This window comes from Lonchura striata, chromosome 11 (assembly GCF_046129695.1).
Source record: "Lonchura striata isolate bLonStr1 chromosome 11, bLonStr1.mat, whole genome shotgun sequence".
Classification (NCBI taxonomy): Eukaryota; Metazoa; Chordata; class Aves; order Passeriformes; family Estrildidae; genus Lonchura; species Lonchura striata.
In genome coordinates this window covers 16,760,048-16,786,580 of record NC_134613.1, presented here as the reverse complement: position 1 = coordinate 16,786,580, position 26,533 = coordinate 16,760,048, and the positions used below count along the sequence as shown (strand labels likewise).

Sequence of the window (26,533 nt, the reverse complement as noted above, 5' to 3'; positions counted from 1 at the left end):
AAAAAGAAAGAAAGAAAAGAAAAGAAAAGCAATTGGCATATCTGCATTCCGTTCCCATGGCGACACAAAGCACCGTGCTCTTCGCCGAGCCTCCCCGGCACGTTTTCCCAGCTGGCGTGGGGCAAGCGCCCCTGGCCGGGACCGGGCTCTCCCGGGCCCCCCGGCACCCTGGGGCGGGCTGGGAGCATCGCCACCAGCCCCTCTCCCGGCGTTGTCCGCCCGCATCCCGCAGGGATGATCCCCGCGCTGCCGCCAACCCACACGGGTCGTGACAGCTCCGGGAAGGCTGCGAGAGGAACCTTCCTGCGGCAGGGGTTGCGAGGGGGCTCTGAGCTGGCCCTCTGCCCCCCGGGAGATGCTGCGGGAGATGGGGAGGGCTGGGAAAGGCGCTGCCGCGTTCCCGCTGCTCGGCGAGGTGGAGCGCGGGTACCCTGCCCCATCCTCCGCTCTGGGCATCCCTCGCCGAGGGAGAGGGGAGCGCCGCAGGGCCGAGCCGCCCGTGCCCAGCGGGGCCGGCCGGAGGTGGGAGCCCCCCGCACCTCGCAGGCAGGTTTTCCACCTTCCCTTGCACGGGGTAATGGCGTCCGATGCCACGTAGGCCCGCAAAGCTAAATCTGCCTGTGCACCCTTCCAGGGCCAGCAAAGCACCGCCATAACCACAGTAAGGAGAAAGGATCTCAGCCTGAATTTGGCTATACCGGGAGAAAGAAAAGTTCTGAGAAGCTGTTATTATATATTCTAATGAGAAGTCATTGGAGAAATTAAAAAGGGCAGAGAAAGACGAAGACGCCAGCACTAATTCCGCAGGAAGCCTCCCAGGGAAAAGGCTGTGTGAGTGTGAACGCTGAAAAGCATGAAGGCCTGGAATTAGACTATCATTTAGAAAGCGTTACTAATCCGAAGTTACAGCAGTAATTCCATGATTTGCTGGGTCCCACACGCAGCGCCAGAATTAAAGATACGGATTTTCTAGAAATGTAACTCAACTGTGGCACCGAGTCTCGGCAAGATCCGAATGAATCATTCATTCCAAAGGCAGCGAAAGACGTGTCATTAAGAACCAACCTCCTTCTCTCCAGCCCATCTGGAATATGTATACTTGATGCAATCCCAGAAATTGTGGAAGAGATCGGAGGTGGGGAGGAAGGAATGTAGTCCTTTCCCTCCTTTATTATGTTGGCTATTTTTAAGAAATAATTTTCCAATTATTTTCACAATATTGTGAGTGGCGCTCAATTCTTCTCCTATTTATTTTTTCCCCTTTTCGTGCGCCAGCATCGAGTCAGGTGCAAACGGTTTCAGTGGAGATGCTTTAAAACTAGACTGAACAAAGCAGGAGGGAACTGAGCAAGGTGGTTGATGAATGCATTTATTCCGGAGTAATGATTTGATGGGGGATGGAGGAAAGAAACATTCAAATTCCTAATGAATGTAATTCAGGAGGAATCATTCAACCAGCATGTTAGAGAAAATCTGTTTGGTGGGAGTGTTCTGCACTAGCAGAACCCAGGAGGTATTTCTGTCCCTGGCTTTTGTAATTGCAAAAGGTGAAAATATAAAAAGAGGATCTGAGGAAAAAAAATATACACACATATAATAAATGTCCTTGTGTGTGTATATATAAATACATATATATATATATAATTTTATGAAATAAAATGGAAGTGTGGAAATCCGTGTCTACATGAGAACTCTTACAAAGGATTGATGCAAGCTTTTTCACCTTGCTATTCAATCAGCTGGTCAGAAACCACTCTTGACTTCTACTATTTTTTTTCCTTCACAAAATCACCTCTCCTGAGCTGATTTTTGAGGTATTTTTTTCAGGCCATGTACTTGGTACACTTACCCCAGAGCAGTTCCCCCCGAAGGGGACTGAGACAGGGACTGAGCGATTTGGCCTTTAATGTCCACGAGAGAGAAACTGCGGTTGAATTTTTTCTGCTGCTTTAGTGCTTCCTTCTTGCCCCCATTGTTGGCATGAACCTATGGGTGTCTCGAGGAGGTGTGAAGGCAGCACCCTCTCAATTAACAAGGGAGGTGGCAGTGAGTGATGGAGGACCAGTGGGGTGAGAATCTCCAGATCATACGTGTGTGGGTCGGGGGCAAGGCAGTGGATGAAGCCCCCCAGCAAATCTCTGCTTGTGGCATACCTGCTACATCTAGAGAATCCCTGGCAGCCCACCGACAGGTCTCTGCTTTCTGTCTTTTTTTGGTTTTTTTTAAGTACCATATTGGAAGGGAGGTCCCCAAGGATCTGTCCTTGGGCCAGGGATGGATTTTGGCTGGACACAGTTCCCTTTGTTAGCTTTGCTTTTTGCCCTGTTAGGGTAGCTGTTGGTTTGGATGGGTCTTTGCCCCTGCGTAGGCAAAACCCAGAAGGGAAGGCATCTTTTTCGGGAGTGCTGAGATGAGAGTCCATGTCCTGGCATTCCTGATTCTTTCTCTTCTCAGTGGGACTCTCCTGATGGAGCAATAGGATGCAGCGTAGGCCAAACATGGGTGAGGTACCTGGAGCTGGGTTGTGATGTCTTTGTTCTTCAGGCAGAGCTGGGGATGGGCAGAGTGAGACAGAAACAGAAGAATCAGCATGTGCCATTGGGGGATGAATGCAAAATGCAGTTTGTGGGTTTCACCCCAAGGAAATGGTGCTCCGGGAGATTGCATGCTCCAGCCCAGGATTTCCCACCTTTTCCTAAAACGTGTCTGTCATGCAGTGGGTTTGGTTTGGTGCATCAGATGAAGGGGGTTTATACCAAATACCTGGGGAAGCCAAACTCACCAGGGCTTGGGGTCAGGTGAAGGGGCTGTTCAGGCCCTGCTCTCTGAAGAAGCTTCCCTGGAAGCCAGGCTGTGTGAGCGTGCACGCTTGGTTATGGATGAAATCCCATCAATGGGCATTTTTGTAGAACTGCCTGGCAATGGCAAGTTCCACTCTTGAGGCTGGGCTCAGCCATTTCTTTTGTCTTTCTTGGCTTCCATGCCCTCCTTGCACCCTTGGTGCAAATGGGCAGAGCCTCCCTTTACCTGCTGCTCTGCCCAGGCTTCGTCTGTGCCGCTGGAGCCGAGGAGCTTGGAGGGTCCATCCAACCTGTGGCCATGGATGGGTGCTGCATGTCCAGCAGGAGGGATCACGGCTGCCTGCTGGACACACTCGTGTGTCTGGGTGGAGGGAAGGTGCTGATTTGGCACCAGCACTGAGGCGCCTGGCACATGGTGCTGCACACACACCGTTCATGGTGTGGGTACCGCGTGTCCCCCTGGCACTGCTGCTGCCACATCGCAGCCCTCGATCGCCCTTAGTCTCTGGGTGTCACCAGGGGCCATCAGCATAAGATGGGCATGTGGCTGCCTGTGCTGGCTTCCCCAACACATGGTACAGGGAGTCTCTCTGTCCAGGTCGGGGATTTTGGTGTTTCATGCCCAGAGGCCTGGCCACCTCGGAAAGCTGTTTGCCAGTTTTTCCTGAACTGGAAAAACATCATCTTGAGCTTCTCACCATCCCTCTGTCCCTCTGAGTGCACGTGTTTGCGACCAGAGCTTGCATACGAGGCTGGGTCATCACACTTCCCACAGAAGGGCTCCCGGCATCCGCAAAGAGTCAGTACGAAGTTCTGGCTTTCGTGTTTTCTAATATTTATTCAGGGGCTCAGGTTTGGTTAGGAGCGTTTGCCTCGAAAGCTGAGGAGTGGGGGTAGAAAAAAGAAAATGGGGGGAGCAAAAGAACACAATCTCCGGCAGTTAGCTGTCTCTTGGAAACTCAGCTTGCTGTTCCTATAGAGGCTTTCTCTTTTCCTTCACCCTGGTCTGGCCTTAAGTACCACTTTAAGCGGGCTTTGCTCATTCACATCCAGGCTCCTTAGAGCAATTGAGCCCGCGGGGGTTTGAAAAGAAGGGACAGTCCTTCAATGGCAGGACCTTGGGCCAGGCTAATTGGTTTTGGTTCAAGGGGATACTGGATTTGTGAAAAGCCCAAAGACATCTTTCCCACGCCAAATCCCGGCTCTTCAGAGGGGGAAGTGAGGGGTGCTAGGTGGAGAAGGGAGCTGAAAGAAAGATGGCTTAGTTGAAGAACCTCATAAGGACCCGGATGCCCAGCAGCCTCAGCAGGGATGGGTGCAGCCGGGGGCAGTGCCCAGGGTGGCACAACAGCAGGGGCACGGTGCCCTTCCTCCTCCTCGGGGTAGGTGGACAGCAGTGGCTGGCTCCTGGTGGCATGCTGGCAGCCGTGGCCTGGTCTCATTAAAACGGGCTTTTTTAGTGCTTGCCAGACTCCCATGGAGATGCCACGAACGCAGGAAGGATGGGACATGGGTCCAGAAATCAAATTGCATCTGTGTGCTCACCTGTGCAGCCGTGGGGGGAATTTGTTGAGGTCTCTTGTATCTCATTTTGATTTAGGAATTTATTTATTTTTAAACATTGGCTCTCTCTGGCACCATTCCAGCAGTCCCACGACCTTTACTCTCCCCAATCCATAAAAATCACTTAATTATTGGGCTGAAAATCAAGGCTTGGAAACAAAGCCAGCTTATGGGACCATCAGTTCTTGATATATTTCCTGAGAGGACATATTTCTGGGCACCTTCAGAGCAGAGCACACAGCTTGTTGGATATGAGATATCAAGGCATTATTTATTGAGGAAGTCTTCACACTCTCTCATCTGTTATAATTAACTGATGACATTTTTTCTTAGGTTCAAAATATGGTGAAAAAGTATAATTAGCACAAAGCTGAGGCACTGCATTAAAATGTCTCCTATAGTTAATGTAGGGTAGTTGTGCTATTTATTATAGGAGGAGCTGGCTCTGACCTCTGTGTTGCCTAACACTTTTTATTGTAAAGATTCTTGAACTTTTTTTTTCTTTTTGAGAACCTCTGACACTCCCATTGTTTGCTGTGGGCCCTTGAAATTCGTCTGGGGGAAGCTCTTCGAGTCGAGAAATGCCTGTTCTTTGTCCCTTAAATTCCTTTCAGGTTTAGCTGAATTATGAATTGTTCAGAATCACTATTTCCCTTCGCTTGCCTCTTGGGGGGGAAAAAAATTAAAATTTATTGTTTCCCTGGAATAATAATAACAGATTAGGAGCAGGGTGAAACCGTGGACTCCCACCAGTTTATTGCAGAGCTCTGGACCAGCCAGGGAAGGTGGGAGGGTGTTCACAGCCAGCTCCATCACCCCTTTCCACCTTTAGGTCATATCCTTCCAGCACAGACCCTTCTCCTGGGAGAAAACTCCTGCGTGTTCTGGTGCCAGGAGGGAAAAGTGAAGGGTATGTGGGTGCACTGGCCTGGGCACTGCCAGCCCAGCAGTCCCCTTCTCTGCCGGCCCCAGGAGAGCAGCCTTCTGCCGCTGCCAGATAACATTAGTCCTGTATTTCATAGTGGCAGAAATCTGTGCCGAGGCTTGGGGCTTGAAATCTCTCTGCCCGCACAGGATGAAGCAAAGATGGGTGCGGGGTGGAAGAAGGGGAATTTGTTACACTTGCCTACAATTGTTTTTCTTTTTGCTTATATAAACAATCTATTATTTATTAGCTATAAATAATGCATTTTTCTGTATGTTTAGAATGCACGTGATTTCTGTATATTAAAAATGTACATGGTTGAAGGCACCAAAGCAAGCGCTGGCAAGTCAGGGGGTACCTGATTTCATTTTGACCATGAGACGTTAATTCAGCCTCTCCCTGCCCATGCCCTTACGATGCTGACGACACGGTCGCAGCCTATTTTTAGCTCACTCCCTCTTTTCCTGTCCAGAGTGACTGCACAGCGAGGTGGAATTAAGGTTGCATGGACAGCCATAAATTGGACACTTCCTAACTTTGAAGTGCTTGACCACACAATCTAAGCGAGGGCTCTTCAGGGCAGTATTTCTGCATGTGGCATTAACTGCATTGGCTGGGGACGTCAAACACAGGGGTAGAGAAGCTGTAGAGCAGAAAAGACCTATCAGACTATTGAAAGAGTTCGTTTGAATAGGTGGGGGAGTCAACAGAGCCTACACTTGATCCGAGGTAAATGGCCAAGAAGATGTCTCTAAGCTGAGAGGGGGAAAGCTTTTGTTCCTTCAGTCCCTGCCTTGATGTTTTCTTTGCCTTTGGTTTTCCCTTGTTCCCTCCTAAGGAGGTTTGGGCTCCTGCTCTAGAGGAACCTTTGGCTTGCGTAGTGAATTGATGTGCTGGTGGGAGCGAGGGTGTCCCTAGGAATGTGCACACACACACACGCTCCCGTCATCACACCAGCAGATGTGTGCTACCAGCTCGCAGGTACTTGCTGATTGGCGTCCTTGCCTTGTCTTGCTTTGCCTTGCACACTCCCTCTTTCCCATGTCACTGTCAGGAGCCATTCCACATGTTGGAGGGAAAGGAGAGGCCTTTGTGTTTTACACAGGAAGGATAATCTCTTTTTTAGCTGCTGGAAGAATTACTCCAAAGGTGATTATATGCAAAGCACATTTATCTTTGCCTAAAATAGCACTTTTTTGTTTTCTTTTTTTCCTTTGTTTACTGGTGTGTATCTCCATTCTGGCTCTCAGTAAGATGCTTGGCTGTCTGTTTTTGAGTGGAGTGGACACCTTGAGAAAATCAGTCTGGAAAATAACCAGCCCTTTGTTTTACTTTCCCAGGTATAATGCAGTCACAGCCCCTTGCACATACCTTGTGCCAATACCAGAGCACTCTCCCCCAGCTGGCAGTGTATTTGCCCTGGGTTATAATTATTTGACTGAGCAGTTTTGTATTTCCAGAATTCCTGGAACCTGATACCTGCCTGGGGCCGTTTCTGGATCGGCACAGGTACCTAAGTGTCCTGTGTTTGGGTTTCCATTGTTTGGGTTTGGCTTGTGTTTCACGAGCATCTCTTTCATAACTTTCCCCCTCTCTCCTGCCTCTCAGTTCAGCAAAGGGCCTGTCTATCTGAATGCAGGCAATAAACATCTGTTCTCACCCTCACTTCTGTTAATGAGATAGAGACAGGTAAGCATCACACATACCAACTTCCCTGCTCTCAGCAACATCAAGGAAACGGTGACAAGCTATTAATGGAAAGTGATGGTCTGGGTGCTAATTAGTGCTTCCTTTTCAACTTTTACCTACATGTCTGCCGAGATGCCCATCCCAGCCTCTCCTCTCTCCCTGCATCCCTTTGTTTCCAGCACGTTGTGTTCACTGTGCACATTCCATGTCAAAGAGTCTTCTCTATTTTTTCCCTGCCGATCACTTTCTGCATCCCTTCATTCCCTGTTTTTTTACCATTTTCCCTGGCACCCTCATTCTTCTGTGTTTGTTCCAGCCAAAGTAAAAGCTTGATATTATAGTAGGATCTGAAATCTTGGGGATGGGATATGTGAAGTTGGTCAGGAATTGCTCATCTTCATCACTGGGTAGAAATATTTGCTTGTGGCACTAGTGCACGGGGTCAAATTACCCTGGGGATGTGAGGTCAGAGATCTATCCCCTCTTCCCACAGGTAATGCTGTTGGGAGCCTCCCAGCAGCTCACAGGTCTTGATCGTGGAGCAATTAGTATTTAAAGTAGATCTTCTGGTAATGCCCAGAGACCAAGTAGGACAGGCCTCCATGGTGTGAGCCTGCAGGAGATGACAGGTCCTGCCCCAGAGATTTTGTGTTCTAAACTCTAAGTGGTTTTGCAGTCCACCAGCCAGCTCCTGGCTTTTTAATGGCTGGTTTTTGAGATCCACCCCAATTTATGCTGCTGCAGCAACATGATTCCTGGTCTCAGCTTGGTTCCCAGTCTCTCCCTTTTCTCTTCCTTCTGGTCCCTGGGCTCTGCCCCTTCCCCAGGGACACTAATCATCCCCTCCTCACCTTTTCTGCATGGGCTGTGGGTTTCTTGCTGCCAGGCTTGTGTCCCAAGGAGCTGCCTAATCTGCCCCTGTCATTCCCAGTCACAGGCTCTGCACACACCATAGCTTTATGGGGAATGCTTGCAGGGCAGTAGGAAGAAGCAGCCATGGTTTGCACATCAGCTAATTAATTTTCATGACTGAACGATGCTGCCTGGTCTCTTGTTTATACTCCTCGCCTCTCCCCTTCTCCCCCTCCTCGCTGACACACACACAAGACGACACATCTCGTAGGAACGTCAGCATCCTTCCACAGCCTTGAGACGCGAGCGGTTATTCTGTTGGCTTGTCAAACGTGGGTTTCCCTGCTTCATGGTACACAGGGGCCCCCTGTTTCACATTTGCTGATTCTTATTAGACCCAGTGCGCCAGGGCCCTGTCTCTCCCTGCAAAGCAACGCGCCACATCCCATCCATAAATCCAACCCTGGAACAAAGCCTCTTCTACCCTGCCCCATATTTCTACCCAGCCTGCCCGCTTTCCCCTCTCTCTCTCTCTCTCTCCCCCTCTCCCGTGCTGAAGGTTTCCTAGTGCCAGGGAGATATGATAATTCTTGTGAAGAGAGCATGAAATGCCTCTGCTCTTTGTGTCTGTTTAATTCAATGAGAATCCCAGCCCCAGATGTCATGAATGGTGGGCTTTGTGCTGGCCCTTCCTAAGCCCTAACCGCCAGCCCAGCTCTCTGTCTTTCTTGTTTCCCACCACTGGATACTGATTAACAAACTAAATTATTTTTCCTCCCTAATGATGTTTTCCCACTTTGCCCACCAGGCTGGAAGAAGCCACGGGGAGGAAAGAGTTTGTGCAAAGGATGAGATAGCCAGGGAGAAAATTAAAGAGACAGTGTTGCTGTCTGGGGTCTGGCAATGCAGGTCCACTCGGCTTTATTTCCTTATTAGAGAACGGGGTCGTGTCTGGCTGTATTTTACGTGGCTGGGTGTATTTCAGCCGAGGGACGGGCTTGAAAGCATCCGCACAACGTACGCTCTGGAGCATGCCAGGGTCTGTAACTCACTTGCAATTGTGTGTGCAAGTTTGCACGGCCCCAAATTTAAGGTCTCTTTTCCGAACGTGAGTGACATGTGGTAATTGCTTGACATCCGTCCATGCATATGGGAACCTCTTTCTAATTGAGACAAATTCTCTTTTCCTTAATCAGACATGACTGAGAGTTCGTGGAGTGGGATGCCTTGGGAAGGGCTGGGACGTCTCCACCTGAGCAAGGAGAGGTGAGTCCCTGGAAGTCTTGCTGAAGGATTGAGTTCAACTCATGCGTGGGAGACCAGCTCTTTTACCTGATCCCTCCCTCTCTCCCACAGCCAAATTTCCAGCCAGGCTTTTGAAACAGGGCCAGTTGTTAGCTGCTGCTAGAGAAGACCAGCGGTGATAATCCAGGGAGCCTGGATGGAGCTGGAGGCAGGTGGCCAAGGCAGGATTGTGCAAAGCCACCTGCTTCTTGGAGCCTAGCAGTGCCTCCTTGCTGGACACCAGCAAAGCTGTGTCCACCAAACACCCTCCTGTAGCAGAAAAGAGGGTGGGTGTCAACCTTGTGAGTAGAAAAGATGGTAGGGAGGGAGAGAACCTTTTAACAACAATCTGGGGGTCTGAGTTGTGCTGTTGGGAGTCATTGAGAGTGGGTTGGTTTGGCATTTTGACTTAAAAAAAACCCAAACAAATGAAAAACCAGAGGAGCCTGTGTTAATGGTGTGGACTTCTCTCAGCTGGGACATGGACAGGGACAGGTCTGATGGAGAGGGCAAGATGGAGGGTCTACAGTGGTGCAGTGTTCAGCCCTCCATTTATCAGAGAGTACAATATATGTATTTATCTCTCACAATTGAGAGCTCAAGTCAGAGAGGGCCAGAGCCTTGCCTTTCCCTGTGCAGATCTGGGAGGGTTGTGCAGGCTCAGCTTGGCAGTAGCTGCTCTTGTCATCACCACGCCAGTGCTGCAGTACCCAGCCAGTTCCCCTTTTCCTCACCTCCACTCAAAGGGGAAACAAACAGGGAAAAGGGAGTTGGTTTCCTGCACCCACCAAGCCCCTGCAAGCATACCCAGTGCATCCCACAAAGCATTGCCTCATGTACGGCCTTTGCTTCCCACTGCAGTCACATCTGACCCTTATCACTCCTGCAAGTTAGAACAAGGCAGGAAAAATGGCTGTGCAGTGAGTTTCTTCATGCGCCAGGATTTATTAAGAACAATAGGGGAAATCAATCCATCTATGTAGAATACATCACAGGCTGCAATGGGATAAAGCATTTATTCCGCTCTTGAAGGGTAGAGCTATAACTCATGGGAGGCAAAACCCTTAGTGCTCTGGAGTCCCTTCCCTTCATGTGTGCAAAGAAATGCTTTAGCCCATGGCAACCTACCAGCTATTGAATTTGTGTGGAGAATCTGCCGTCCTTCCCCTTTGCCGGCCCCTTTTTGGAAGGCGAGTCACTCATTAAAACACACCTCTGGAAAAATGAAGGGGCTGTCGGTTCGAAGGCATCTCTGCATCTCGGTTTTACTTTAAACAGAAAGGGAATAGAAATGTCTCAGTGATTTAAAAGCAACCCCCCACCAATTTTGAATGGACAGATTGTGCTTTAACCAATGTAGGATTTGCTGCAACTTTCTGCTGATGCCCAAGGACCAGGCGCTGCAATTACAGCAGAGAGGGATGGGTTGGGGTGTTGTGACAAGGCGAGATGCTGTGCAGGGAGATGTGTGTTGTGCAGCTGCACACCTCCAGTGCTGACTAGATAGATGTGTGTGTATATATATAAGTACTCCCTGTGCCCAGCTCTCTACTCGTGGTAGAAGGCATGCAGTGCAAAGACTGGAGCAGTAGTTAGCAGGGGCAAAAGGTGACCAGGATTTGTTATAATCTTTCTGGGTGTGAGAGTGTGAAGCTGGTGGGGGGGCGGGGGGGTGGATCTTGTGGAGGGGTGGCATTAATAGTGAAATGGTATTTTCACTAAGCCTATTTTCACTGGGTCTAATCTATGTTGTGGGAAGAAGATCTCTTCCATAGGGCAGACCCAGTGAGGCTGGTGAGCTGCTTGGAGGGGTCTGGGCTGCCAAGGAGTGCAGGCAGCGGGAAGCGAGGCAGTTGAGCAGACACGTCAGACAGCCTTCCTCAGCAGAGATGACTTGGTAGGTAGCGTGCTGTTGGGCAGATGGGGTTAATTCTTACACCCAAATCAAAAGGCAACCGAGGGGGGAATGTTTTATTAATGAAAGCAGCCCTTTGTGAGTATTCCTCCCGAGGCACGTTCCCTCCACCCGCTGCCTTCCCCCCTGGCTGCTGTCTGGCCCCACGTCTTGCTCAGTACCTGCTCAGCTGCCACTCACCCACTGATAGGTTTCATCAAGAAATGTCTCCATATGTGTCTGAGTCCTGAACCTGGGTATGTGGGATGGGAGGAGGAGGAGGAGAGATGAGTCCTTGGCCATGCTGGAGACAGGGGTTTGCCACAGGCAGGCAGAGCTCGGGCTGTCACAGGTTGCACATCAGCCCATTGATTGCTGCAATGGTGCTGCAGGAGTCATCTCTTGCTGGCACCGAAGAGCAAGAGGAGCAGAGTGCAAGGTAAAATGCAGGTTGGAAGTGGGTAGGGGATGAAGGGAAGAGCTGAAGTTTGGGTTGGAGAGGTTGGAAGTGCCTTGCCTACCATCCAGTCACCTTCCCATCGCACCACCTCTCTGCCTGCCAAGCAATGGGCTCAAGAGAGGAGCAGGGGACTTCTGTGCACCCAGAAGCAGCCTCTCCTGGTCTTTCCTACCCTGCTATCTCCCTGTGCCCATGTCCTCGGGGGCCCTGGATACCTTGTTCTGTTAAAGGACAGGGCCGTGGGAGTGTCAAGGGCTGTGTGTGGAGATTATTTCTGTCGCTTTGTTAAAAATAAAACAAAAGCTGGTTTATGACAATTGAGTCAGGAGAAAGAGGAAGTGGAGCTCAATTCCCAGAGCACCTTTTAGCAAGGCTCTGCACGCGCGCACGCGTGTCGTACGCGTGTCAGAACTGAGCACCCACGGAAGGCCGGGTCGGGAAACCTCACATGGAAGCGGGGAAAAGACCCCAGTGCATGGCTGCTTCCCTGAGGGAACCCCCGCAGGGCTAATGTTTGATCTGAGGCTCCGTTGTACTCCTCTGAAACCTTGGGATGTCAGGAGCTCGAAGGGAGCCTGGGATGGAAGAGGATGCTATTTGCATTTTCCTATGAATGCATCTATTTGTATAAATCTGGTGTCTCTGTGCATGCGCACACTCCCATACGCATGCATTTGTTTGAAGAGCAACACGCTGTCCCTGTAGTGTTCTCTGCTCAGGGCCAGAACTGGTTAGTCTGAAATTCAGACTCTTCCTGGAGGAGCTGCAACTCCCCTCCCCACTTCAAATCTAGCAATGGCTATGGACATAGGAGTCCCGAGATGGTTCACCATGCTATAGCAGAGTTTCATTGTGGGGGATGAAGGCTCCCCCTTTCAAATTTGCACAGACATCAAAAGAATCTGGAAGGTTCAAACAGATCACAACGTAATCAAAATGCCAAGCCACCGTCTGCTTCTGCCTTTGGGTTGACAAGCAGGATTAGCACCCAAGGGAAGCAGGGTGTAATAGTGTTTCACGGGCACTGTGAACAGCCCAGGAGTGTGCGGAGTACAGAAAGGTTAGCCGAAGGGCAGGTCTAGCTGCAGACGTACGGTTGGGGGGCGGATTTTAAAGCAAGGAGCTGTACTCGTACAACCTCTGTGGGTATTTACTTTAGCAGAAGGCAGGACTCTCCTGTATACCAGTGATGTCACGCTGGAAGCAGTTTAAGCTAAACTGGAGAAAGCCAGTTTAAGAGTGAAGATGTGCACCAGCGTGGCAAGGAGCAGCAGCAGTTGACCTATAGTGCTGTCATTATAATGGTGTGGTTTTCCATGTAGACAACCCTGGAGCGGAGCAGCTAGCCTGCCATCCCTTATGTTTCACTGTCTAGCTGAGATGTATAACATGGCCCTGCCTGCATGCGGTTGCAATCACCCTCTGGTTCTCCACACAGTACTGGAGCAGAAGCCGAATTTTCAATGTGCGTTGTGTGCCTATTGCACCAAAGTAGTCCCATCATAGCTAAAGGCACCTGAAATTCTTTCCAAATACTGCTTTAGTGTCAATGATTGCTGGTCTTGTCCTGAGGGCAGCCCAAGACCAGAGGTGGGGGTTCCTTGTTTGGTATTTGGTGTTGCTCATTTGGAGAACTGAGCCACACTGATGTGTCCGCTGTAAAGTGAGAAATGTATCTGTAGCTTTATCTGTGTCATCTGTGTAACCATGCATTTTATAACTGACCTTGTTTTAAATTTGTGTTAAATTAAGGTTTAGGAGGCTCATGTCTTCTTTACTGATATTGCTGCAGTTTTGGTTTGGGATTTATTCTGTTTTGGCCAGGGGAAAGGCATAATTTGCCTATAACTCACTCTCTGATGGCTGGCCAGGTGACATCTTGCCTTGTAGCTCTCGGAACGCTCTATCTGTCCAGGCCGTGTCTTCCAGGGCCAGTCCAGAGCCTGGCGGCTTTCAGAACTGGTGGGACACAGTGAGGCGGGAGGTTATCCGCCTGTGTGGGGACAAGCCCGCTCGTGTCCAACAGTAAAGCTATGGCGAGGGCACAGCCGCCTCTGTGGCCACGAGCGGGGCCCAGGCAGTGTGTGCCGCCTGGCCAAGGAGAAGTGAACCAAGAGCGTTCCAGCCGGGAGGGCTGGGGAGAGAGCTGCGGGAGCGCCGCGTGCCCATGGCACCGCGAGCACGCCCCGCGCTAAGATGGCCGCTCGCCAGCGCGCTCCGGCCCACCATGGCAACTCCTTTTCTCCCGAGGCTCCCCTTTACTGGCTGCCACTGCTCCCGGGTGCCCACTGCCTCGGGGCTGGCGGAGGGGAGCCCGCTGGGATGGGCCAGCTGCGGGCCTGAGGCAGTGTGGGCCCCGGCGGCCATTTTGCGGGAGGCGAGCGCCGCCTGTAAGATGGCCGCATGGGCATGAGGTGGGGTGCAGCGCTGCCTTGTCCTCGCCACGCTGCCTCCCTCACGCCGTCCCCTCCTTATCTTGCTAATTACCGATGAAGGCAGAACAATAACGGGAGCTGGCATGCCCCAGTTCTTTCTCTGCCACCTCCTTCCTCGGGCGGAAAATCTGCGCGCACACCTCCCCCCCACCGCCCGCCAGCCCCTCTGTGATATTAACTGAATTAACATACTTCCTAATTTGCCCTGTGTTTTTCCTGCGCCGGCTCCCAGCCGCCTCGTCATGGCTTCTCCAACTGGTGGGGAAGAAGCGAGTGCGTTCATCCCCTCCGCTCGTTTGGTTGTATGCGAAAAATCCTTAATGACATCTAAAAGGGGTGGCGGGACAATAGCCCACGCGGGGTTTGGCAGGAGACGTGCGATATTTACCCCGCCAGACCATCCTCGCTGCCTCTTTGCCGAGGGATTACGACGGCCGCCGTCCCCGCGTTCCTCCATTTATTTATTTTACTGGTGGCGGGGGGGACGCATTGGCACGCGGCTGCTTTGTGTGCCTTGCTTCACCTATGAAAAGGACATATTAAGGTGTTGCCATAAACCCCCGGATGACAAAGAAAGCGCCTTTCTCTTCTGCTTGTGGGCAACAATGACAGAAGCCTTTAAAACCAGAAATCTTTTTACCCCCAATTGCAGAAAGGCTTCCCCTAAAAGGAACTTAAATACATAACATTGATTCTAAAGCGCTGAGCTTCTGCTAACTATGCCATGCTTTTTGTTTCTGATAGTATTTGTCCATTGCATAGAGCAAGCCAAGGATGCGGAGCCTCCCCCGCCCTCCTCCCTTTGTTTAAGTGACAAAATGTTTCCATGTTCTTGTTTAGAAAATAAACCTTTGTGGGTTTTTCAGCTTTTAGTTTTATTTTTTTACCCATTTATCGTGGTGTGAGATCCAAACTCCCCTTCTTCCCAGATCTTGGGAATCCATGTTCCTCATGATCAATTTTCCCTCCTTTATCTAAAAATACAACATTATTTTATAGCATTACTCTGAAAATGCAGCAGTTATATTTTGAATTTGAGTATTCAGAGCTTCAGGATATTGCAATATTTTTTTTTACAAGCGATGAATGAAATGCAATGATTTAAGTGTGTAATGCACAATACAGATGCCATGCATTGTAAATACATTTCAGGGGCATAAAATCCAACACAGAGAGCTGGTGTTCCACGAAAGCCGGGAGTCCAAAAATAACTGTAAAAATGAATTGTCTGTCGGGACGAATCTCTCAGATCCAAGCCAATATTTGCAGGGTTACAATATGCAACTGGCTTACTTATTGGCATAAATATCTCATTTTAAAATGCCGATGATAAACTGAAAAAGAGGTGAAGGAGATATTTGACTGATTACTGGATGCCATGGATTCCCTGCATTTAATTTCATACTTACATGCTATTTACTTATCCCATGTTTATGGGTATGCGCTTTAGCTTCATATAAATCTCTCCTGTCTGTCTGTCTCATTGAGTTCTTTTCTCTTCTGCCATCCCATCTGCTTCTCATGGTCCTTCTCCTGAAACCACATCACAGGATCTGATGGGGATAATGGGAATCCGCCTCTGGTCTCTATCATAAACATGCCAACGTGGGCTATTGTGTCGGGAGACAGCGGTCACCAGATGGTGCTTGGTTGCCCAGGGTCTGTGTCACTGGGTTTGGTCTCTCGATAAACCAACAGCTCCTTTAGCATTGTGTTTTCCCCCAAGATCTACCTACCCTGGCTGAGGAAGGTGTAAGAACCTTGGGTAATGAATCCCCAGGGATGAAATCCTTCTGGGTGTGTTGGGTGCTCTGCAGCCTCAGCTATGTAGCTCTGAGCTGCCCTTGCAAAGCTGAGGTTTGTTAATCCCTATGCTCAGCCGTGTTCACCCTGTCTGCATTCCTGGAAAGGAAAATGAGTGTGGTAGTTTGGGACTGAATACTGTCTCCATGTGAAAAGCGGTCCATGTCAACCTAAGCAGACATCTTGCTACCTTTATGTACCGGGCTTGGGAAGACAGGGCAGAGACATCTCTGTGATGCAGACAAAATCAAGCCGTCTCCTCTTGCCTGGGCTCACAGACAACTCTTGAGTGCCAGCAAAAGGACTGGCTTGTGGAGGTATCATTGAGAGATGTAGATGTTACAGAGTGACTGAGGTATGGGGCTTTCCCTGTGAAAAAATGTCCTCCAGCCAGGAGAGACCCAGGGACAAATCCTGCTCTTCATTATGTGTCTGTATGTCCTCAGGAGGTCCTGGACATTGTTGTACATGTGAGCTGCAGAGCGGGGATTAATGCAGAAATAAAGATTGAAGATAAAAACAGTGAGAGCGATGTCTCTTCCTGAACGCAGACAGATGGAGAGAGCCTGGCATAATTACATTTAGCAAAGGGCCGCCATGAATGAAACCAATTAAAGGAGAAGCAATGCTCATATTAGAGAGAGAGGGAGAGAGGAAAGCAACCACCTCTCTGGGTCTTGTTGGGCATCCACCTTCTATGGGGAGTGAGTCACGCACAGTCCCCAAGTCAGGGGTGAGCTCCTGCATGCACCTGCCTCCTGGCTTAGGGGGACTTAGCTTATCTGCCATGGTGAAAAAAGAAGGAAATGGGAAACATCGGGCGCTGGCGGGGCCGGCATGGAGCTGGCTTGCAGCCAGCCCCAGCCTCGCCGTCTCCATTGTCTCATGGCTTTAATGCGTGCCTAGAAATCCAGTATTTAGGATTCAGGTTACCATTGTAAAGCAGAAAGGTCGTGCTCAGCGCCGCTTGGTGTGGATTCCTCCGGCAGCTCTTTTGCCTGCGTGCCCCATGTTGGGATGGTGTTGGCAGAAGGCCTGGGGCCAGGAGGCTGCAAGGAGCACGTCTTTGCTGCCTCTGGCATAGTGTGCACCTTGTAAGGAATGCTGCTGGCTTTGGGATTTAGGGAAGGTAGCAGGAGGTGTCCAGAAAACCACACAAAGCAGAGGTTTGCATTTCTTGGGCAGCCAAACCCGAGCGTGCCTTGCTGACAAGCTTGGCATAAAATCTAGCAAGGCAGGATCAATGTGGCTCTTCCTCTGGCTCTCACTTGGTGGGGGTGTCACAAGTAGCTGCTGCTGGTGGCCAAGGCTAAGAGAGACTTTTGGGACTGTTCCTCCTGATTTCATTTCAGTCCCAGAAATGGCTGTTTTCCAGCTTTCTTCCCTTCTTCTACTATTCTGCTCTCATGGGAAGGTGCCTTTTGGGTAGAAGAGCAGCTGGCAAGGCTGGTCTAGAATAATTCACAAGGGTTTTAGAGCAAACCTTGGGATTTGGGGTGTCTGTTGTAAACCCCCAGCAACTGTAATCAAGGACTGTTTTAAAGTCTCAGTCCTCACTTAAAATTAATAGAATTATGCTAACAAGAAATGTATTTAGAGACATCTTAATTGCAGGGAAAACTCTGGAAACAAGTCAAAGACCTTGTAGGGCTTAGGCATTATCAGTCTGAAGAAACTCCTCCAATTAATTGGTTTTTGAAATGAGTCCTAGCAGTTTTGGAGATCAAGACTCAAAGCTCAAGGCTGACAGTGCAGGATGCTGCGTAACACCTGAACAGGGAGGAAGAGAGAGACTGACAACTCAAAAAGTGTCATGGATCACATTGGGTTACATAGTGGCTGGCTTGGGTCTCATTTAAGCCCCTAGACATACTGAGGACTCTCAGGAGTGGTCCCAGCCATTTTGGATGGTCCTGGGCACAGAGCAACTTGGGCACAGTGGTCTGTGGTCCAGAAGGTAATAATTGGAGATGTTGATCTCTGGCACCCTATTCTACAAGAGAGGGATGCACATCTCTGTGTGTGCTAGTGGAGGTGGTGAGAACAAGGCTGTACAGATGCAGATTGGCTGTGCCTATGGATATGTATGGCTCTGTTTCATTCTGGGAACAGCTTGAAAAACAGTGTTTGACTTCCACGCTGCCAGGACTCAGAAAAAAAATGCTTTTTAAAATTTATTTGGTCCTTACTTTAACTTGAGAGGTCATGTACTGTGTGCAGCGCTGTGGAAGACTCTGCTTAAGAGCCAGAGGAGAAGATGCTGTCTCTGTGGTGTCCTCATAGTACTGTGCAGGATCTCCCCAGGCTGCTGCAGACATGTCCCAAGCTGCCACTTGGACCAGTGACTCAAGGGAATGTGCTCCTTCAGTCCATTTGTGATACATTTCATAGGTATTGCCTTGGTCCCAGCGGCCGCTTGTCTGAATGTGCTGTTGCCAGTGTGAGTTTTAATGCATCTCATGCAGAAGTGTACTGTAGCTCTCCAGAATGAAGGGTAAACTACATGTGTGAGTCTGGACCTGTACCAAGCTTTTAAGGCAGTTGTGGTCCTGCACAGTGCCCAGGCTGAGCTTTCCGATGGCGTGGTGCTGAGGAGCAGAGTAGAAACAGAGGGCTTCTGAGTGGGTGCAAGGCTGGGACCCATCTGACTCATTCTGCTTGCAATCAGGCGAATGGGTGTTGTGTCAGAGCAAGCTGAGAGCTTGGGGAGGAAACAAATGGTTCACATAGATAAGTGCTGGCTGGGGAGCCCATCAGGCGCCGGTTGCCTTGCAAAGGAAAGATCCTTCCTGCAGCTTGTTGCATTTCTGTAGGCTCTGACTGACTTCTGCCTCTTGCCTCCTTCTCATCCCCAAAGGACAGAGACTAAAGGAGTGCCTGCTATTGCTGCAAGAGCTGGAGGATGTGGTAGGAAGTGGCTGGTCTCTGCTACCTAATTAACAGCATGGCTGAGTGCTGGGAAACAAAGGCTCCGGTTTCTACACTCTCTTCATCCTTCTTCCCTTCCTTCCTAGCCCCTAAAAGAAACCGCTCTACTGATACCATGGGATGTTCCCATAGATGCCTCTGTGGCTGCATGGATGTGGAGGGGACTGTCTTTCTGCGTGCAGTGGGATGAGGATGGTGATGGTGTGCTTTATTCCAGACTTGGATCAAGCACTCCAGGGAAAGCGTGGCTGGAGGAACAGGGATGCATCTCTTCTGCTTGGGCTATTTCCAGCTGCAGCTGGCTTGAAGCTCTGCAGAGTGCCCTTCTTCCTCCTTTGGGGAAAATCTGTCTGTGATGACCCATTTGGGCATGGAGCAAGCAAAACTGGTCACAGATGCCTGCTGCAAGAAAGGCTTTGCCTGTTCCATGCTCCAAAGGCAGTCCCAATCTACTGGGATTGTGGCACCAGTGATCAGCAGGGCCAGCACACTTCATTGAGGAGCTGAGAGCTGTAAGGGGTCTGCCAAGGAGAGATTCTCTGCATCTTGGGGAATTTTCACACCTGCATCCCTTGATCAGACCCACTCAGTGAGAGTCATGTTGAAAGGCAGAGGGACATGGGTGTGTCTGAACTGCATGCTGTATTCCTGAGGGACTTGCTTTATGGCTGTGCAGAATTAGTCTGTGTTTTCTAGGCCACCTTTGAAAAGTGGCTGAAAATTTGATTTCCATAGCTTTAAAACTGAGCTCTGTGTTTGGCTCCTTACAAGACAGGCAAGGACTAAAAATCTCCTGTGATCTGAAAGCCTGGTCAAACTCTGAATGTCTCAGTGAGGGTGGAAATGGGCTTTGCAGTTTGCTTTTACCACAGACAAATTTAGTGCTGTTGTTCACCCAATTTGTGCACAAGTGCCACACTGAGGAGCTTCCCAGCTCCCCTCTGCTGCCTGAAGTTGCTAGGGCAGAAAGGCTCCCTTGGCAGGGCTGGTTTGGGAAGGGCTGGAGTGGTGGCTGTCAAGACTGGCACCTCTTCAGTGCTATGTTTTCGTGGCTGTGCTTGGAAAGGGCGGGTGGGCACGAGGCCACCAAGCCCTGAGAGGAGGGATGTCTCTGGTGACGACCACTCATTTTGCCATGCAGCCCTGAGGGGCGGGAGGCTACGTGTCAGCCCGATGGAAGCTCTCTGCAGGTCCTCCTGCCCGAGGAGCAGGCAGTGACACATTTCTGACACAAACTGGGAGGAGATGCTGGCGTGAGATCCCGGTCTTGTCATCTGGGATCAGGTACCAACCCCAGCCGTGGCTGCAAGCGGTGAAGGAAGCAGCTGCCCCAGGCGATGGTGAACATGATCCAGAGCTAATCCCGAGGCTGCTGCTCCCTGTGTGTGCCTGTGGCAAGGTGCTATATCCTCAAGGTCTCCCAGCCCCACACCGTAGCTGCTCCCAGGGCTCTGCGGCTCTCTGCAGCGGAGCTGTGGATGCCGGGGGGATGCTGGCTGAGGATGTGACGGGTTCACACTGGGCTTGCGTTAGATGACGGGTGCCAGCTCCACAGGGTGCAGGCACAAATATCTCAGGGGAATTTGCTTTCCTACGGAGCCTATTGCTCTCACAGGAAGATGGAAAAATTCAGGTCCTAAAGGGATGAACACTGCCTGCACTTTGAAGGTAGACATCCCAGAAACCATAGAAAAAGAAAGACACCCACTGATTTTTTTTTTTTTAATTTTTTTTATTTCTCCCTGTTTCTGTCTGCCTATCAGCCTGTCAGCCAGCTAGATGCTAATCCACAGCAGCAGCAGCACAAATAAAGCTAGGCTAGAGGGATGCTAATTTATGCCTGGATTTCATGCTTTGTTTTACTTCCCCACTTTATTGGACAGAGTAGGCTTTGTGAGTGACGTAAAATGTTGCGTGTACTCTCCCCATGGCAGGTTCCTGCACATGCAGCAGGATAAGTTCATTTCTCTGTAGCCCTTGCAGCCTTGCACATGCCTTTCTCTGCCTCCCCTGGATCATTTTGGGGGGGTTATTCCTGATGATGACTCCCTCTAAGTTTTGTTGCACTCTATGTGAAACCCAGGCGTGTGTTTCCAGTCTCATCGTGTCTTCTCTCCTGGTGCCAGCATTTATGCATCTAAACTGTAATTTTTTATGCTCTTGCTGGGTAACTAGACTACAGCCTCGGCAATTTGCATGAATAAATGTCATGTAAAATCATCTGCTCGTGGGTAGTGGCCAGCCGAGAAGTTATGTTGTGAGGCAATCTGTTCTGAGTGATCTGTTTAATGAAATGTTGAGATTTACAGCTCTCAAAGTCCATGGGGAAAAGCATGTATGGATTTAAGATCACAGCCCTGAGGTGACTTTACCTGTGTGGTACAAGTAGGTGAGGAGTTCTATTACTTGTTGCTTGGGAAACTCAGTGTGTTAAACTGTGCTGTTGGGCAAAAGACTTTGAAATGCCCTGTCTTGAAATAAAGGGAAATGTAAAGAATAGTCAAAGAGGTGTTAATAACAGAGGGTCTTGTAGGGTTTCTTGCAAGAGTCTTGCATGAGATCCCCACTGGGACTCTAATAGTTTTGGAAAGGAAGGATCAGGTACGAGAGGCAGGGAATGGATGTGTTGGGGCTTTGCTGAGGCTTTCAGTTCCCATTAGAGGCAAAGGGAAGGAGATGCCCAAATACCATTGAGTCTCTGTGCTTGCCAGGCTGGTACTGACTGTTCCCTGAAGCCAAAGCTCCATGAGCAAAGCAGCAAATCACTGGGGAAGGAATGAACAGGCAAGACAGAGCTGAAGGGGGCTTTGAAATGGCCACACTGGCAGGGATCTATGAATTCCCTTGCTTTTTCACTCAGTTTTCTCACAACTCCTGCTGGCCTCTGCAGAGCAAGTTGAGGGGAAGAGCTCAGAGGTGGGTCTTTGTAGCAAGGTCTGCCCTCAGCTTCACCAGGTTAAATCCTAAGTGATGATTTAATTGCGTTCAGTAAAACCTGCCCAAATTTACAGCATGGAAATGAGAGCAGAATCATGAGTGTCCTTGTTTCCTTTTACCATCAAATAGATTTTCTCAGCCTTGAGTTCTGCAAGCTGATCTCTGTAGGGTTTTATTTCATTTGCTGTCTTCATTGCCCTATTAAAACAACAGCTCTGTCCCCGAGTCCCTACGTGTCACTGTGTGTCGAGTACTTATCCCTGTGTATTGGGGCACGGAAATGTGGCAATAAAACTGCTCACAACCACTTGTTTGGATAAAAAGCACAGATCTGCTTACCTTGCAGTAGTTTCTCCTTTTTAAGCAGAAATGTTTGCACAGGTGACTTTTGGTTTTGCCTCATGTACATTCTTAGGTTTCTGTGTGACATTTTGCCTGGCCTTGTTTAGTAATGTCCAGGAATTTCCTAGCTTTCCTCTTATGGAAATCACACAAAGGGGGTGGATCTGACTGCAGGAGCAATGTCGGAGGAGCAGAGCTACCTCTGCCCACCAAGGCAGGGCTCATGTGGGTTTGCATCACAGCTTTTCTCTTCTCTGACTAAGCTAAAGGACAGGAATAGTTTTGTACTCCTAAGGTGCACCTGTTTGTGTAGGAGGATGTGGGATTGTGGCATTTGTCTTTGCAGCTTTCACTGGGCTCCTCCACCAGGCTTTCTTTAGGCTGCTATCTGCTCAGATTGGGGGGAACCTCTGGGCAGCATTGCATCTTGCATTGCACAGGTCCTCACGTGCAAACACCGTAGGTGTGCGGAGGTATCTGGCTTTGTGCGGGTCTCAGAGCCAGCCTCTTTGAGGTCTCTTTGTTTTGTCTCCCTCTGGGTATCTCGTGTGGATGCATTTGCATATATGGAAAATGCTGTCATCATCTTCTCCCCCTCCCCAGCTCCCGTTCCCTTTGCTCTGCTGGCTCTTGGGCATTTCCAGCTGAACGGAGCCTGCCAAGGCCAGTCAAGCGCGGTGGGGCTGGGGGCGAACACCCCCCATCTGCACCTTCACTATTTCCTTCCCCAGGCATGCCTGGGGGTGCTCAGGGCATTGGGGCATTTTTTCCTATTTTTTTTTCCTCTCCTGGTATTTAATAACTAGCAATAGGCAGAGAGTGGGGTCCTGAAGGGAGTCTGGTCCATCCTCTGAGCCCCCAGCTCCAACACCCTGCTGCTCCCCCACTTTCTTCTCGTGCTGTAGCATGTCTGGCTGCAGCACCAAAGAGAGCAGTCCAAACCGTGCAGCGAGGCTGCTCACTTGCTCTAAATCCACCAGGCCAGGTTTAAGCACTTTTCGTTCCTGCCAGAAAAAGCCTTGGAGTGGTTATACCAATAAATCTCTTGCTCCTCCATGAAGATGTCCTTCCCAGGACATTTTAAGTCCCTAATCCTCTCCAAGGCATCTTTGCCTCTATCTTCTCTAACCTGTACCTGCCCCCCTGATGCCAAAGACTTGAATGCCCTGAGGCTTCATCCCTTCAGTCTGCCTGCTCTCTGTGCACCTCTGTGCATCCCTGCTCCCACTGCACTGTCCCGACATCCTGCTGCCAGCTTCAAACTGGGGACAAGCTGGGCCATTGGAATGGCCGGGGGCGGAAGAAGGGGGTGGAGGAGAGACGGGGCAGCTGCGAGGCTTGTGTTAGTAAACACTTCCTTGGGTTCACATTTTAATTCCTTACCCCCCTTCCACATCTTCTCCCCCATCCTTTCCCTTTTCTATATGCTCACACAATGAGACCATTGTCAAGGGGTGATTTGAATGAGGGGTCTCCGGGCATGTTCCCAGCATTGTCAAACAGAGTGGGAAAAAAACCACAACTCCAGCCTAGCCAGGAGGACCAGACCAGACTGAGACAGATGCCTAAATTAGTGACAAAGCCTTTTGAATGTCCCCCCTAGACAAGGGTTGCCTTGTGCATGCGTGCGTGTGTGTGTGCATGCTCGTGGGTGTGTATTTGTGGCTGGGTGGCAGCTTGCATGTCTCCCCATGTTAATTAGTTTTGCATGCATGTCTGATAAGGTGCCAATGAATATATTTGTACTCCTTCCATTGGTGAAAGCTGTCTCGGCGGCGGGGGAGATGCGGGGTGGTGGGGGTGTGCTCAGTGCAGCCTGGCAGCCCGGGGTAATTGAGCTGTGCGGGGCTGGGAGAAGGGGTGAGGGTTACATCGCCAGAGCTCGGCTTCCCAGCGATGGGATCTGCTGCTTTCGTTGCAAATCATGGAGAGTTTAAAAGAGAACTGAGGCTTTTTTTGGTTCACTGGGTCTTTCTCTTCATCTTGGCTGATTGTCTGGCTGAGGGTCTGTAGGCTCTTTCTTCTCCTCTGCCCTGTGTGTCTTTCTCTCAAGTCCCTTAAAAGGTGTTTATTTCCAATGGATTTGTATCCATCTTTGTATACACACATACACATGCAATCACTCACACAAAGTCCCAGTAACAAAACCTCCGCCTCTTTCTCCAGAAAGGGAGTCAAATCTGCTACCAGTTACAAAATATGGGAGGGAAGTGAAGCGTGTGGGTGCCAGGGGTGGAGCAGTGGAAACAGGCAAATAGAAATGCAGAACAGGAGTTGGAGAGACAGAGATAACATGCTCTATAAAGGATTTATCAACATTTGCTCAGGATAGAGTTATTAATTAGCAATGCAGAGAAAAGTCTTTCTACATCCCCAGCGTATGGACCAGCACATAATGTCATTCCTAGACTGCTGTTATCATTCATCCATCCATCCATCTGCATTCTGTAGGTTCACACAAGAATTCATTGTATGTGTAGGGATGTAAACATCAGTTCACATCTAATTAATTTCCTGTCTAAATTAATTTTGCATCCTTTCCCTTAAATCAACAAGACTTAAGAGCCCACATACATTTCTTGAGCAGAATGGGAAGAAACTCTTGAATGGGCCAAGATGTCTTTTCTCCCTGTGGTCCCATCTGAGCATCTGCCAGATGCTGACAGAGCGAGGTCTTACATGGCACAAGGCTGCTCTGAAGCAGAGGTCATTTTGGGAAGTTTACTGGAGCACAGCTTGCCTCCTGTGGAGCTTGGTAGCATCCAGCTTCATGTTGGCTCCAGTTTGCTTTGCCTTCTCTTCCATACTTGGGTTCTGGTACAGTGAAGGAATGAAGAGCAGGAGCCGGTACACGATAGAGCAGGGCTGGCCCTGCAGGGATCCTGGGTGGGAGATGCTTGGTCCAAGCAGCAGAGCACAGGGTTTACTCCTGATGGCTGACTGGGGAGGAAGGGGAAGGTCATGAACAAGGTAAGGTGGCTTGTTGGGGGTTTGGGTTGGGTAGGGCTGACACCTCTTCCCCTGCTGACTTTGCAGCTGCACTGGGTTTTCCTCTGCTACTGGGAGGGAAGCTGGGAAGTGATATGGAGAGACGGTAGAGTAGACAGGAAGCAACAAAGCCACCTGCCTGGAGGAGGGCTGACAAGTCCCTGGTGAGCTGCAGGAGGAGCAGCTCTCCTTTGTGCTCAGAGAAGTCCGGGAACACAGGCAGGGCCAGGCTACACCTCCGCATCGACCTGCACAGGATGTCTATGGGGGCCAGCCCAAAGAGTGCCCCAAAATCCTCACTGCCACTCCAGCAGTAGGTACAGTGGGCAGCTCATCAGTAATGTACAGGAAAAAAGGGATTCCCATGAAATGCAGGTCTTCCAGTTGGAGAACAAAGGCAATTTCGTGTGACTTATCAGCGGTGCCTAATTGCGCAGGGTGAATAATGAGCAGCTGGAGAGGCAGCACTGCCGTCCCTCCGGCGGGCTGCAGCCGGTGGCCGTGGCTGGAAACCCCAATCAGTGCCAGCAGAAAGTGGGCTTCCTCAGAGATGAGCAGCCCCAGCACTCTGTGCCTGTTTCAGAGCTGTTTGGGCTCCTCCATTTCAAAGTAATTGTGTTAATCCCACATGGATGTAAGAGGGGAACCTGCTGTTGGAAAAAGTCTCTCTGCAGTTGCTCAGACCTTTCATTTATGCAGAGGGTGAATGTGTCATCCAAGCCTGACCCAGATGCAAGGTGCCTTTAATCATAAAGAAGAACCAGGCACCAGCATCCTGCAAAGGGCTTGCAGTTCCTTCCCTGTCTGGTACCCCGTCTCTGAGCAGTGGCCATGCTAAGAACCCCTTCCAGCTGACCTCCCACCCCTGTGACTTACTCTCCTGTGTGCACATCCCTATCTCTCTTTATTTGTCTCCAAAACTCTGGGCAGGGCTGTAGAAACCGCTTTGTCAGAGCTCCTCGCCAGGTTGATCTGCAGAAGGGGTTTTTTTCCCTTTCCCCGTTGGGATGACTATTCCCACACAAGCAAAGCCTCTTAATGAATCCGTGGCAGCAAAGTAGGTAACGTGCTCTCCCTGCCAAGGCTGCTTGGCACAGCTGGAGTCACGTAATCAGGCTAGGCTGCCAGTCGGGGACAGAGTGGGAAGAGTTAAACTGAGGACAGTGCAGGGACAACTAATCCCCAACAGGAAGAGTAGCAGAGACCTCCCTGTCCTTCATCATCCTCCCCCTCCATTCATGCACTTTTCCTCCCTCTCCACCACATCCTATTCCTCTCCCACATCCTCCCTTTACTTATTTCTTCTTCCGTCTTTCTCACCCTCCTCTCCTCCTCTCCTCCGCTGCTTTCTCACTCCTCCCCCGTGGTTTCCCTCTCCCCCACCATCCCCAGCCCAGTCTCCTCTCACATGCTCTGTCATGTCTCCAGAGCTGGTTTTGGAGTGGGACCGAGGGACGGTGTATTTGGGCTGCGGTGGAGGTCACAGCTATATGGGGATTGTTTAAAAGAGATTTGCCCACATCCCAGCCCATGTGACCAGCCTCAGCTGCAGGTCTCTCTTTCTTAATCTGGAGATAAGCGTGATTATCCGAGGAAGGGCTGTTCGGAGCTTTGTAACTGTGACAGGGGAGC

At 50.1% G+C, this 26,533-nt stretch overlaps 1 long non-coding RNA gene across 2 annotated transcripts in view; it reads left to right on the top strand.

Annotated features, from left to right (window-relative positions):
• The window catches only part of LOC110474298 (uncharacterized), a 40,266-nt gene that overhangs the window by 5,762 nt on the left and 7,971 nt on the right, over positions 1-26,533 (top strand). For both annotated transcript variants that reach the window (XR_004148744.2, XR_002466056.2), the window contains exon 3: positions 9,027-9,096. This is a non-coding gene — a long non-coding RNA (uncharacterized LOC110474298). The remainder of the gene's footprint in view (positions 1-9,026; positions 9,097-26,533) is intronic.